General features: G+C 34.4%; 1 pseudogene; it reads right to left on the bottom strand.

Annotated features, from left to right (window-relative positions):
* Nucleotides 1-3292: 3292 nt before the first annotated feature.
* Nucleotides 3293-12651, bottom strand: LOC121223438 (probable disease resistance protein RF45; annotated as a pseudogene).
* Between the last annotated feature and the right edge of the window lie 1539 nt (nucleotides 12652-14190).

Raw genomic sequence — 14190 nt, 5'->3', positions numbered from 1 at the left:
ACCCAATGCTTAGGGGACTGATTCTGAATAAAGAATAAATTGATGTAATCAAATCCTTTTTTTCTTTAATCATCCCTTGCTAAAAAATTGAGCAAAGAATAAAAGGGGAGCCAATAATATTCAAGTTTTTTGAAGGGCACCAAAGTTTCTAAACTGATATCAAAATTAATATTTCTAATAGATATAAAAAAATTTAATGCAGTACCAATATTTCTACCGCAATATCAATATTTTTTTAATAATATCAAAATTTCTAATACAATAACAATATTTTTAATTGATATCAAAATTTATAAGACCATTTGTTATCAAAATTATTAATAGATACCCAAATTTGTAAGAGTATCTTGTTAGAGATTTTGATTTTCATTAGAAATTGTGGGATTTGATTTTTTTATTTTTTTTATTTTACTATTAGTTGATGTATTTTATATAATCTATAAAATTAATTTTTTTTAATTTGTTCTGTTTTAGTCTTTATATTTTTCAAAATTTGAGATTTAGGTCAATTTAATCAAATGGTACTGGATAAATATGTTAGATCAACTTTTGCTATTAAATCTCATACTCCCCATTCATTTTAGTGCAGTGTGTTTAATTTTTTTTCTCACGCTATAATATCTAATCTTACCGCAATCGTTGTTTTTACAATAATCATAGATAAATGTACCGTCCATCCAAAGGGACCCTAACTCAATTGTTAATTAATTAAATATAGTATAATTTAAATAATTGAGTTAAAATCCAACTCTTTTCTAAATGCTTTTTATCCAAAACCTAAACGTATTAGACGGCCAGCGCCAGCCCGGTCTTGTGTTTAGGTGGTGGGCATGAGATCCATCAAAGTCCAATATGAAACAGACGATGTTTCGGTGAAATCCATATCTGAGTTAGCCCATGGAATATCCAAACTCCCATTTTTGCTGTTGTCCCCCAAAACCAAAACCCCCCTTTTTTTATGTTCCTTTTGGACACCTAGTAAATCACCCCAGTGAGTGAAGCGATCTGAGTGAGAAGAGAGACGATGTTAAGAGCGACGCATGTCCCTCCCATTGCATCTCCTACTCTCCTTGTCCTTAGGAAATGTTTCATTCCCATCCTCTCCGTCCCTTCCTTCCCTTCTTATCCTCTTCATAACCTCTCCTCTTTTTCTGCTTTTCACTCTTTCTTCTCACCTTCCCGCCCTTCTCTTCCATCTCTATCTCTCACTCAATTCTCTCCCATGCTGGGTCATCCCCATCTCAGACTATCAGGTTGGTCTTTTTGTTTTTATCTAAACCCATGTTTCTCCTTCTTTTTTCTGACTTGGTTTTTGCTTTTGTAGCTTTTTTTAGTATTATTTGGAAATATCAACCTAACATAGTGTTACACTTATACGTATGTTGTATGATATTTAAACAATAAAAAATATATAATGATAAATTTAACCTTTAACGTTTATATTTTTTGACATTTTGGTCATCATTCTTTTTTGAAGTTAAATTTAGTACTCAATCTTTCAAAAAGTATCAAATTTGATTACCAACCTTTCAAAAAGAGTTGCATTATTATTTTTAATGAAAATATCAATTAAAATATTAAATTTTAGACATAATAACTTACATGATAATTCATGTGTAATTCATTATTATTATTATTATTATTATTATTATTTAAACTATAAACTTTCAAGCTTTGGTCGTGGTTAAAACCTCTTCGTTGTATATTTATAATATGCCTTGTTTTTTGGCCTCTAATTCAAATGGATATGATAGAAATACTCCCACTAGTCACATCAGATGCATCTTGGAGCCAACTATAGTCCACGAGACTTGCATCATATGCCATCGAGAAGCCTTGATTGTAGATGTTGATAGATGTATTTGGTATCAGATTTGAGTCTGGTGAACAATGCCTTCTTCTGAGCGATGATGAAAGGGGAGTCGCTGACGACGGTGGCTACTGATATAAGAAAAAAAAATAAACTTTGACCAATGAATTTGGTATAAGCATAGCCATGAATCTACTCAAGCTGAATGAGTTTATATGGATGTTCATTGTTTTGCTTATATCAATATTTATAATTGAACTAAATCTAAACACGTATTTTAAATTTATCAATTTTGATTATATGAAATTATAGAAAATATGTTAGATAAAGTTTAAATAAAATTTTTAAAAAATAGTTGGTTTACTTTTTAAAGTGAATATTGAAGATTAATAATATAAATTATTAGTGTTTTTCTTTTTTCATCATTAACCATTTTGTTTTATCTATTAAGATCGGATAAGGAGATACACTAACAAGAATATTCAGGAAAATGGAATCAAATAGCTAGAATTAAAAAAAAAAACCAATTGAATTAGAGTTTCAAAAAATATATATATATAGTATTAGGTATTATATTAAACATTTTATGAAAGTACATGTATCAAATATGCATTACCCCTAATTTTTTAAAGATATGTAAGGTTATTTTAATAATTTTATTAATTGAATTAATATTAAATTGATTTATGACACTACTTCAATCACACATTTAAATAATAGAGTAGATTTTAACACATTTGTATATTTTTATCAAAACCATGTTTTTTTTTATATAATGTATTTTAATTATTTTATGTTCTCTTTGTGTTCATCATGTTAGTAATATAAATTTCTTAACATTAGTTAATCATTTTATGTATAGTTTGTTATATTCTTTTACACATGTGGTGTTAATGATATTTTTCGTATTTGGTCATATTTTATAAGAGATAAGTCTCAAATTATACATGAATTTTAATTTAATGTGCAATTGTATGCATAAAATTTAAATTGGTGCAATTATGCATGCAAAACTATAATTGTGGTTCAAATGTATACTTGAAACTTTAATTTTGATTTAGTTATAAATATTTAAAGAAATAAATAAATCAATTTATTTTTATATTGGATAAATATAATTATTTATATATGAAATGTATAAACATAAAATGATATTATATCAATAATTGTGTTAATAATTTACAAGAATTAGATAAAATCAAAATTATATATATAAAATTACACAAAATCAAAGTTTATGTATATAATTACAAATTAAATTATAGTTGATGTCAATATTTTACAAAGCTTGTTTTATTTTTAAATTATTTTCCAAAGATTGTCATATTGATACAATTTAGAGGAATGATTTGGTTTTGGTATTGTGTTTCAATTTTATCTTAGATTTTATATAACAAAATGTGTTCATAATATTTTTACGTGTGTAGTTCATTCTATATAAATTATAAGACTTAGGGCTATTTATGAAATTTACATGCTATCTTTTGTGATGTATCAAAATCATTTTATTTTTTAACAATCTTACCTGAAACAACAAAAGAATCCACAACATATATAGAAAATACAAGACAATTTCCAATCACCAACTACACAATTCCACACAGTACTGTTACAACTCTTTCATATATTTGGTCCCATGAAGAGCAGCAGCAGGATAAAAATTATGGCAATAACTTCTACACCTGAAGAGGAAGAGTTAAAAAACTGTTGTAGAATCTTGAAATAAAAGTTCAAAAATTGCATCTGTGATTATCACGAACCTCCTTAACACCTTATTGAAAATATTTTCTAGCTCTTTTAATTCAAATGACAAATCTTGTGGGAATATGAGACATTGTCAAAAAAAAAAACAGAGGATAAGAACCGAAACTAGGATCTTCTCTAAATAATTATCTGCCTGGCAAAGAATCTAAACTTGCCAAATAGTTGTGGATTTTTATATATAAACAAAGATATGAATTACCTGGCATTGATCATAATATCGACGAGAAACGGGCTTCCACTATGACAGAAGGAACATGTCGGACTTTGCAGAAATCTTCTCCCCCTTCTTCCACTTTATCCTTGAATGTCGTTGGCATTGATTCAATCTTCAGTTCTTGGAGGGTTGCAATGAACCTCAGTCCATCTGGAAGCTTTTTTAGCTGTATGCAGTTTTCTATCTCCAATCGCCGAAGACAAGGCATGGCTCCTTCTTCACTCACCTTCCACTCCTCCAGAAAGTTCAGCCCCTTTGTTGGAACACTGGCAGCAACAACCAAACAATGAAACACTAAGAGCATAAGCTCACGAACAGCAAGCAGAAACAGAACAGAAAACTCAAAAGCAAAAAAAAAAATGTGAAAATGAATGGGATACTACATCTTTTCATTTCATTTGAAAATATAAGAGTTACAAAGTTAGAATGTCAGTTACCTAAACTTGTAACTGCTCCCACCTGTTTTGGCAAGTTGCCAACTAAAGTAATACAAAAGAAAGCTGAACAATTTTTAGCTATTACATCCATCAATTCAAATCTTAACAACTCTAAAAGTCTAGTTACATTTAGCTTGGATGGCATTACAAAATGAACAAAAGTAAACAAAATAATCAAGCTGCTTCCGGTCCTGCTTGAATGCTGGTCTGCTGCAGCTGCTGGTCTGCATCATGGCCTTCTGTTGCATTGCAGTCCATTCTCAACACTCCTCCTTGGACTGTAGGCAACAAACACCAACCAATTCTCTAAGAATTTCAAACCTCATAGCACCTAGAGGCTTTGTTAAAATGTCAGCCAATTGATCTTGTGAACTACAATATGCAAGACTCACATCCTTTGATTGTACTGCCTCTCGAACAAAATAAAATTTGAGCTTAAAGTGCTTTGTTTTGCCATGAAAAACAGCATTCTTGGAGATAGCTATTGCTGATTGATTATCAACCATAATCTCAGTAGGCTCAAATTGTTCCTCATTTAAATCACACAACAATTTTCTAAGCCAAATAGCTTGGCTTACTGCTCCAGCTGCTGCTATGTACTCTGCCTCAGCAGTTGATTGAGCAACTGTTTGCTGCTTTTTAGAGCTCCAACAGAAAGCTCCTGAACCAAGAGAAAAGAGGTAGCCTGAGGTACTCCTCATATCATCAATCGAACCTCCCCAGTCACTGTCTGAGTAACCAGATAACTTCAGCTGACCTCCTGTCTTGAACATCACTCCAAACTTCAAGGATCCTTTCACATACCTGAGGATTCTCTTTGCAGCCTTTAAATGTGATGTGTTGCAGCTATGCATAAAACGAGATAGCAAACTGACCGAATGCATAAGATCAGGTCTAGTTGCTGTCAAGTATAGCAAACATCCAATTAGACTTCTATACTCTCTTTCATCCACCTTTTCTTCATCTCCATAGCTGCTCAACTTCTGTCCCATGACTAGAGGTGTACTCACTGGCTTGCAGTTTTCCATATGGAACTTAGTGAGAATTTTCAAGGCAAATGCATGCTGGCTGATAAAAATGCCTTGATCAGACTGGTCTACTTCCATACCAAGGAAGTAAGTCATGATTCCCAAGTCTGTCATGTCAAACATGTTTTGCATATTCTTTTTGAACTCCTGAATCAAATCGACCCTGCTTCCAGTCACTAATAAATCATCCACATATATTGAGACAATCAGCAAAGTCTCATCTTTAGACTTCTTTATAAACAAAGTTGGCTCACTCAAACTTTTCTCGAAATTGAGCCTAAACAGGTAAGCATCTATCCTGTCATACCAGGCTCGAAGAGCCTGTTTTAGTCCATAGAGTGCCTTTTTTAGCTTGTAAACCTTGTCCTCCTTTCCTTGGACTTTAAATCCATCAGGCTGTTCAACATAAATTTCCTCTTTAAGAAAGCCATTCAGGAAAGCTGACTTGACATCAAGCTGATGGACCTTCCACTGTTTCTGTGCAGCGAAAGCAAATAGAAGCTTTATGGTATCCAGCCTTGCCACTGGAGCAAATGTCTCCTCAAAATCAATGCCAAACTGTTGATTGTACCCTTTCACCACAAGCCTTGCCTTGTGCTTGTTCAGAGAGCCATCTGCATTGAATTTGGTCCTGAAAACCCACTTGACACCTATGACCTTCTTCTGATCAGGTCTGTCTACCAGATCCCAAGTATCATTCTTATGGATCATGTCGATTTCAGCCTCCATAGCCTTCTTCCAGCTCTTGCTTCTAGCAGCTTCTTCATAGCTTGAAGGCTCAACAATGGCCATATTGCATCTTTGGTAGATGTCAGCAATAGACCTGGTCCCTCTCACAGGAGCATCGTCTACATTGGCATTACTGACTTCGTTTTCTGCCAACTCCAAATTGCTGCCAATCTGCTCTTCTTCAAACTGACTTGTGTTAGAGCCATCTAGACTCCAAAACCTTCCTTCATCGAATTTGACATCCCTGCTTACCAAAATCTTCTTGGTTGAAGGATCAAATATTCTGTAGCCCTTCTTGCAGCTACTGTAACCAACAAATATACCTGGAACTGACCTCTTCTCGAGCTTGGTTCTTCTTTCTACAGGGACAAGTACAAAACACTTGCTGCCAAACACTTTTAAATGGGAAACAGTTGGTTTAAGATCATAACATACTTCAAAAGGAGTTTTATCATTCACAGCATGTGTTGGCAGCCTATTGAGCAGGTATACTGAGGTGTTGACACCTTCAGCCCAAAAAATGCTTGGAAGCTTGCTTTGAAACAACATGCACCTGGTCATGTTCATCACTGTTCTGTTCTTCCTCTCACACACTCCATTTTGCTGAGGAGTGTACACTGTGGTTAGCTGATGATGAATCCCAGCCTGCTCACATAGCTTCTGAAATCTTTCAGACAAGTATTCAGAACCATTGTCTGTCCTCAAGGCCTTAATCCTGCAGCCTGTTTGATTTTCTGCCAATGCCTTGAACTTTCTAAAAACTTCAAACACTTCTGACTTCTGTTTCATGAAATAAACCCAGCAAAATCTGGTCAGATCATCAATAAACAGTATAAAATACTTACTGCCATTCAGTGAAGGGGTCTTCATTGGTCCACAGACATCTGAGTGCACCAACTCAAGTCTCTTTCGAGCCCTCCATGCTTGGTTAGCTGAAAAGGGCAATCTGGCTTGTTTGCCAAGCTGACACACTTCACAAACGCCTTCACTTGCACTAACCTTCACCATGTCTTCTGTCATGTTCATTTTGTGCAGCAAATCAAGTGATTTGAGGCTAACATGGCCAAACCTCTTGTGCCAAAGATCAGTATTGTCAACTGAGCTTGTATATGCACTTTTCTCAAGCTGACTCACTTCCAGCATAAAACATTTGTCTCCCATAGGTGCTGAGACAATCTCCCTACCATGAGCATCACTTATAACACAAGAATCATTCTTGAAAACTAGTGAAAAGCCTTTCTTGACTAGCTGGCCTACACTTAGTAAATTTTGGTCTATTTCTGGCACATAGAGCACATCAGAAATGATTTTGTTACCTGAACCAGTGTGAATGACCACATCACCTCTACCTTTTGCTTCAATCAAGTTCCCATTGCCTATCCTGACCTTCGAGACATAGCTCCTGTCAAGGTTCTTGAAAAGGCTCTCATCTGCAGCCATGTGGTGTGAGCAACCACTATCCACAAGCCAACTGCTCATGCTTTTAGCTGCATAACATGAAGCTGTAAATACATGCTCCTCCTGAGCTTGGACATCCTCGGCAGACTTGGCTTGTACTGGTTGTGCTTGTGCCTTCTCATGACTTCTACAAATTTTCTCATGATGACCATACTTCATACAGCTTTTGCACTGTATATCTGGTCTGGTCCAGCAAAATTTTTCCAGGTGATTGGTCTTCTTGCAGTGAATGCATGGTGGAAACCTCCTTCTACCGGCATCTTTCTTTGATCTTTCCTTCTTTTCAAACCAAGGCTTCTTAGCTTTCTGGCTTGAGCTGGAGCCTTCTCTGACCTTTGCTTGAAAAGCACCTTCAAGATTCTCCTCCTGCCTGCTTGCTCTTCTCTGTTCAAGTGCATAGAGTGAGTTAACCAACTCAGACAAAGAAATGGTTGTGAGATCTCTCGAGTCCTCCAATGAGGAGATTTTTGACTCAAACCTTTCAGGTAAGGTGGTAATAACCTTCTCAACAACCCTACTATCACTGAAATCTTCTCCAAGGAGTCTAATATTGTTGACAGTAGCCATAATCCTATCAGAATATTGCTTGATAGTTTCTGACTCCTTCATCTTCAAATTTTCAAACTCCCTTCTAAGGTTGATGACTTGTTGCTGCCTGGTCTTGTCTGATCCCATAAATTCCTCTTTTAGCCTGTCCCATGCCTGCTTGGGAGAGTCACAGGCCATGATACGAGTGAAAATAACATCTGATATTCCATTCTGCAAACAGGCCATAGCCTTGTGTTTCTTGGCTCGTTCTTCACCATGTTGCCTGATCTGAGCAATGGTAGGATTTGCTCTTAATGGTGCTGGCTCGACATCACTCTCAACTGCACTCCAGAGGTCAAGTGCTTGAAGATATGTCTTCATTTTGACAACCCAAATGTGGTAGTTGTCTCCAGCAAAAACTGGTGGTGGAGGAGGAGCAAAACTCATGCTGCCAAGACTGACTTTGAAAAAACAAAAAAACTAAAACATAAACAACAGAGGTCCTCAAAGATAGGAGGCTCTGATTACCATTTGTTGGAACACTGGCAGCAACAACCAAACAATGAAACACTAAGAGCATAAGCTCACGAACAGCAAGCAGAAACAGAACAGAAAACTCAAAAGCAAAAAAAAAAAATGTGAAAATGAATGGGATACTACATCTTTTCATTTCATTTGAAAATATAAGAGTTACAAAGTTAGAATGTCAGTTACCTAAACTTGTAACTGCTCCCACCTGTTTTGGCAAGTTGCCAACTAAAGTAATACAAAAGAAAGCTGAACAATTTTTAGCTATTACATCCATCAATTCAAATCTTAACAACTCTAAAAGTCTAGTTACATTTAGCTTGGATGGCATTACAAAATGAACAAAAGTAAACAAAATAATCAAGCTGCTTCCGGTCCTGCTTGAATGCTGGTCTGCTGCAGCTGCTGGTCTGCATCATGGCCTTCTGTTGCATTGCAGTCCATTCTCAACACCCTTAAGGCTTAGAGACTCAAGTTTAGCAAAAGCTTGCCCGGAGCAAAACATTTCCTTTCCTATGAAAGCCTCTTCATGTAATTCAAGCATACTTAGGTAAGGCAGTTCCGCAAGTGTTGGCATTGGATCTTCCTCAAGCTTGCACCTTCTCAACTTTATGTAAGCGAGATTTGAAGACAAGTAGTGGTACTCTGGTAACCTTCTTATCTCTACATCTAACCTCAACTTAGAAATGTTTTCGCAACTCAAAAGGAGGTGTGCCAAATGTCTTGGATCGATTATTCCTTCCTCATTAATAATAGACAGGGAATGAAGATATTTGCTGTGGATGATAGGTGGATTCTTGTCCAACTCCCCCGTGTTACAATCTTCAATATTGAAGGGCCCTCGAATCTCCAACTCTCTAATATTTGTCATGTTGATAAGATCCTTTACATAACAATTCTTGGTGTTGAAGTTGACAAGTGTTTGGAGGTTTCTCAATGTACCCAGCTTCAACTTTGTTTTACGATTACATTCCTCGGGGAGATATAAATGCCTTAGTTGCTGCATCCTCCATAACACGTTAGGTACATGAATAGAGTTTGAGCATCCGCCTTCTATTCTTAAATCCAATGTTTGCAAGCACCTTAAGTTGCCTAGAGATGATGGCAACTTTGAACTCAAGAATTCCAAATCCCTTAGTCTCAAGAATCTTAAATGGATGAGTTTACCAATGTCATTGGGTAACTTGCATCCTGCTTCTCCTCCTCCTTCGTAATCTAACACTCTAAGAAAATTAAAATTATTGAACATATATTTCCAAATTCCCCTAAATTTAGTAAATACCACGCTAAGCATTAAAGGTGCCACAAACCAATAAAGTGGATTGTCAAAATCGTGGTTGTGGAAGTAGCTTTGCATTGTCAATGGAAAAATATTTGCCTGTTCTTCGTCCGGTAAAAGCTCATCGAAAAGCAAAAGTGATCGAAGACGTGGACTTTTAATGCACTGTAAGGGAATAAATTTGTGAGCAGAAACTCTGCGAACCCTCCCAATAGTGGATAACTGGCACGCATTTGACTGATCTGCAATATAGAGGAATTTTTGTTGTTTTGCCTTGGACAAGCAAACATCTCTCATTAGATCATGCATCTGAAAACTTCTTATCTTTAAGGTTGCAATGTCTCTTTCTCGTACTTGAATCATACATCTTTCTGCAAGCTCCAGCAAATAACCTTCAGCCACATCTTCCGCTACTTGCCCTTCCTCTCCTTCTTCTTGCTTTGATGAAACAATACCTTCGGCAACCCATAATTGAATCAATCTAGTGGCTTAAATAAAGAAAACATGGTCTTAAATAGGGAGGCAAATCATCATAACTTAATGCCAACACATCTCTTAGGACTTCACCTTTATCGTTGTTCAAGTATGATTTCACATTTGCAGATACCTTCAGCCATTCAATTAATGAAGGATACTTTGTAGCCAAAATTCCTCCCAATATAATGATGGCTAATGGAAGCCCTGCACAGTGTTTAACCATTTCCTCTCCCAACTCCTTCATTTTCGCATCAATTTTATAGCCTGTATAATACCAAAACAAAGTTTCAAAAAAAATCAGTGACAACTTCAAAATCAGACTACAGTTTAGTAATTAACCACATAATATTGACATCTTAAACAATTTCAAATAATTAGTGAAGCAGGATGCAATGCAAGTTACCCACAACATTACATTTTAGTAATTAACCACAATATTATCACCAATTTAACAATTTGAAAAGTTATTAAAAATAAATAAAATGTTTTTACACACATAGTTAGAAAGTTTTATTGTACTATGTTTTAAGGCTTTATTTTAGTAGGAGAAATTAGAAAGTAGATAAATTAAAAATATTATGAGCAGCAATCATAATCCAAGCTTTTATATAAACAAATTATAAACACAAATTATAAAAATATTTTATAAATCGAGTTTTATTCAAATAATAATTTTATTTTAAAATTAGTACAATTTTTAATTAATAATTCTAAATTAAATTATACTTATTTAATCTAAAAGTTGGTGCTTTTTTTTTTTTTTACTACAAGTGTTATGCTTGCTCCTCGTATCATTCTTTAATGAATCAAGACTTTGATATTAATGAAAGTTAATTTAATAATTCCCTATAATTGATTTATAATATTAAATCAACTAACTTTATAGAATTTTTTTAACAAAAAAATAGAACGTAGAGTAAACATTGCAATATATATTAAGACAAGAATAATTTTGCAATTATGAAATCAATAAACATATTACCTGGAGAATTTGTTGGGGAAAGGCAATCTTTTGAAATAATTCCCAGCTTTGTTTGTAGTTTAGATACTGCAACTCATATAGGAAACCTTTACTGTCAGCATGTGAAACTATCTCTTTGTTCCGAGAGGTGAGTAATATCTTGCTTCTCGTCTCCCTTGCTGAAAATGCTGGTTTTAAGCTATCCCAAGACTCGGTGTTCCAAATATCATCGAGTACCACCAAACATTTATTTTCCTCCAAGAAACTAGATAACTTCTCTGCTAATTTTTCAGCCTTCATCTTCTTGTCAGCTTCACTTAAGAGGTTAAAATCAGATAAAATGTCTTCCCATATTTTTCTTTTTTGACAGTTTTGAGAAACGTATGCCCAAGCCAAGTGCTTGAAATGACCAACAACTTGGCTTTGACTATATATTTTCTTGGCAAGAGTGGTCTTCCCCAGACCACCCATGCCACATATGGAGAGGACCTTGCATTCGCTTTCCTCATCGACAAGAACTGAGACCAGTTTCTCAATATCCTTACCCAATCCAACAATGTTATCATCCATAACATGAGGATAAGGTCGCCTTGCCTCCCGCCTTTCAGTTGAAGAACTTGGTCCTTCTCCATCAACACCTAACTTTGATACATCATACGTCTTCAATTGTCGAGTCAATACTTTGATTCTGGCTGTGATTTTCTCTATCTCTGACTTGATCTGGTGGAGCAGGCATCCCTCCTTGAGGAAACAAGCGGATCTCTTGATGCAATTTGAAAATTCACCTTTCCTTTTGGAAGCAACTTTGAGGGAAAACGTCTCGATCACATCTTCAGCATCGTAGGCCAACTCTCTGATCTCAACAACGGTGGTACGTATCACCTCATGATCAACTTTTCTTGCGTCTGCCACTTTCAGGAAGCTTTGCATCCATCTCAGCTCACTTGCTAAGCCCCCAACTTGTTCATCGACGCCCCACAAGGATGTAACTTCTTGTGTTAGCTTGTCGATTGTTTCGAGAGCATAAGACACAGCAGAGAAATCCATAGATTGTTCTGAAAATTAATTTCTCAAAATGTAATCTTTCTATAATTTCAATTCTAGCGAGCGTGAAAAGAAAAAAGAAAGACTTTATTGTGAAGTGTGGAAAGAAGTAGCAACAGCCAGTCTTATCTAACTGGAAACCAAGTTGGAGGAAGAGTGAGTAATTTTATTTAGGTCATATTGCGCTACTAGTCCATATATTTTGCGAAATTTGTGGATTTAATCCTCCAATTGTTAGGACTTTCAAAAAAAAAAAACAAATTATTCCAAATCCATTTTTTTAAAAATTGAACTTCATATTTATGGTAATGCAACGACAACTTTTACACTAATATTGAAGAAGATCAAAGTGGGTTTGAAAATCCCTTTTTATGCCCTTGTTTGTAAGTGTAACCATGGGATGGGAAGGCATAGCTATTAGTTTAGAATTTTGGGTTCTCTTCAAGGCACTTGAAACACTTGGAGTGAATCACGGTATATATTTTGCATTTCTTCATCACGTGAGCCGCTTGGAACGCTTGGAACTCTCTTCCAATTTGCACACTTGTAGAGGCACCACTTGCTCCACTTGCATATATTTTGCATTTCTTCGTGTACTGCAAGTCCTTATGCACGTGAACCACTTGCTCCACTTGAACTCTATTATTCAAATATATCATATTTTAGAAATTTTGTATGCTAAAATAAATTATATATTTTGATAGGAATTAAATAACATTATATTTCATCAAAATAATTACTACTTCAAATAAAAATAAATTTTGGTATAACAATATTTGTTAGTATGAATCAAATTTTAATTTGCATATTCATACCAAATTCTTTGAAGGGATGCCCAGCTTTCTATAGAGACACAAAACCTTTTTTAAAGAAATATTCTAAGGTTTTTGAAGGGCACCAAAATTTCTAAACTGATATCAAATTCAATATTTTTAATTCAATCTATTTTAGTCTTTGTATTTTTTAAAATTTTGAGATTTAAGTCAATTTAATCAAACGGTACTAGATCAAATTCTAGTATTAAAACTCATTCTCCCTGTTCTTCAGTTTGATAATATTTAATTTATATATTTTTAAAATTTTAAAATTTCAGTCTTAATTCAAATTATGACAATTAAATATGTTATAATTAGTGTAGCATTTTTTAGTATTATTTGGAAATATCAACCTAGCATAGTGTTACACTTATATGTATGTTGTATGATATTTAAATAATTAAAATTTTATAATGATAAATTTAGCCTGTAACATTTATATTTTTTAATATTTTGATCATCATTTTTTAAGCTAAATTCAGTACTCAGTCTTTCAAAAGTATTAAATTTGATCACCAACCTTTTAAAAAGAGTTAAATTATTATTCTTAATGAAAATATCAATCAAAATATTAAATTTTTAGACATAATAACCAACATGATAATTCATGTGTACTTTATTATTATTATTATTTAAATTATAAACTTTCAAGCTTTAGTCGTTACTATGGTTAAAACCTCTTCATTGTATATTTATAATATGCCTTGTTTTTGGCCTCCAATTCAAGTGGATATGATAGAAATACTCCCACTAGTCACATCAGATGTGTCTTGGAGCCAACTATATATAATCCATGAGACTTGCATCGTATGCCATCGAGAAGTCTTGATTGTAGATGTTGATAGATGCATTTGGTATCAGATTTGAGTCTGGTGAGCAATGCCTTCTTCTGAGCGATGATGAAAGGTGAGTTGCTGACGACAGTGGCTACTGATATAGGAAAAATAATAATGAATTGTGACCAATGAATTTGGCATAAGCATAGCCATGAATCTACTTAAGCTGAATGAGTTTATATGGGTGTTCATTGTATTGTTTGTATCAATATTTATAATTGAACTAAATCTAAATCAGCCTGCACCTTAATACGTATTTTAAATTTATCAATTTTGATTATA

This window comes from Gossypium hirsutum, chromosome D11 (genome assembly GCF_007990345.1).
Source record: "Gossypium hirsutum isolate 1008001.06 chromosome D11, Gossypium_hirsutum_v2.1, whole genome shotgun sequence".
In the NCBI taxonomy this organism is placed as follows: domain Eukaryota; kingdom Viridiplantae; phylum Streptophyta; class Magnoliopsida; order Malvales; family Malvaceae; genus Gossypium; species Gossypium hirsutum.
This window is presented reverse-complemented; position numbering and strand designations above follow the sequence as displayed.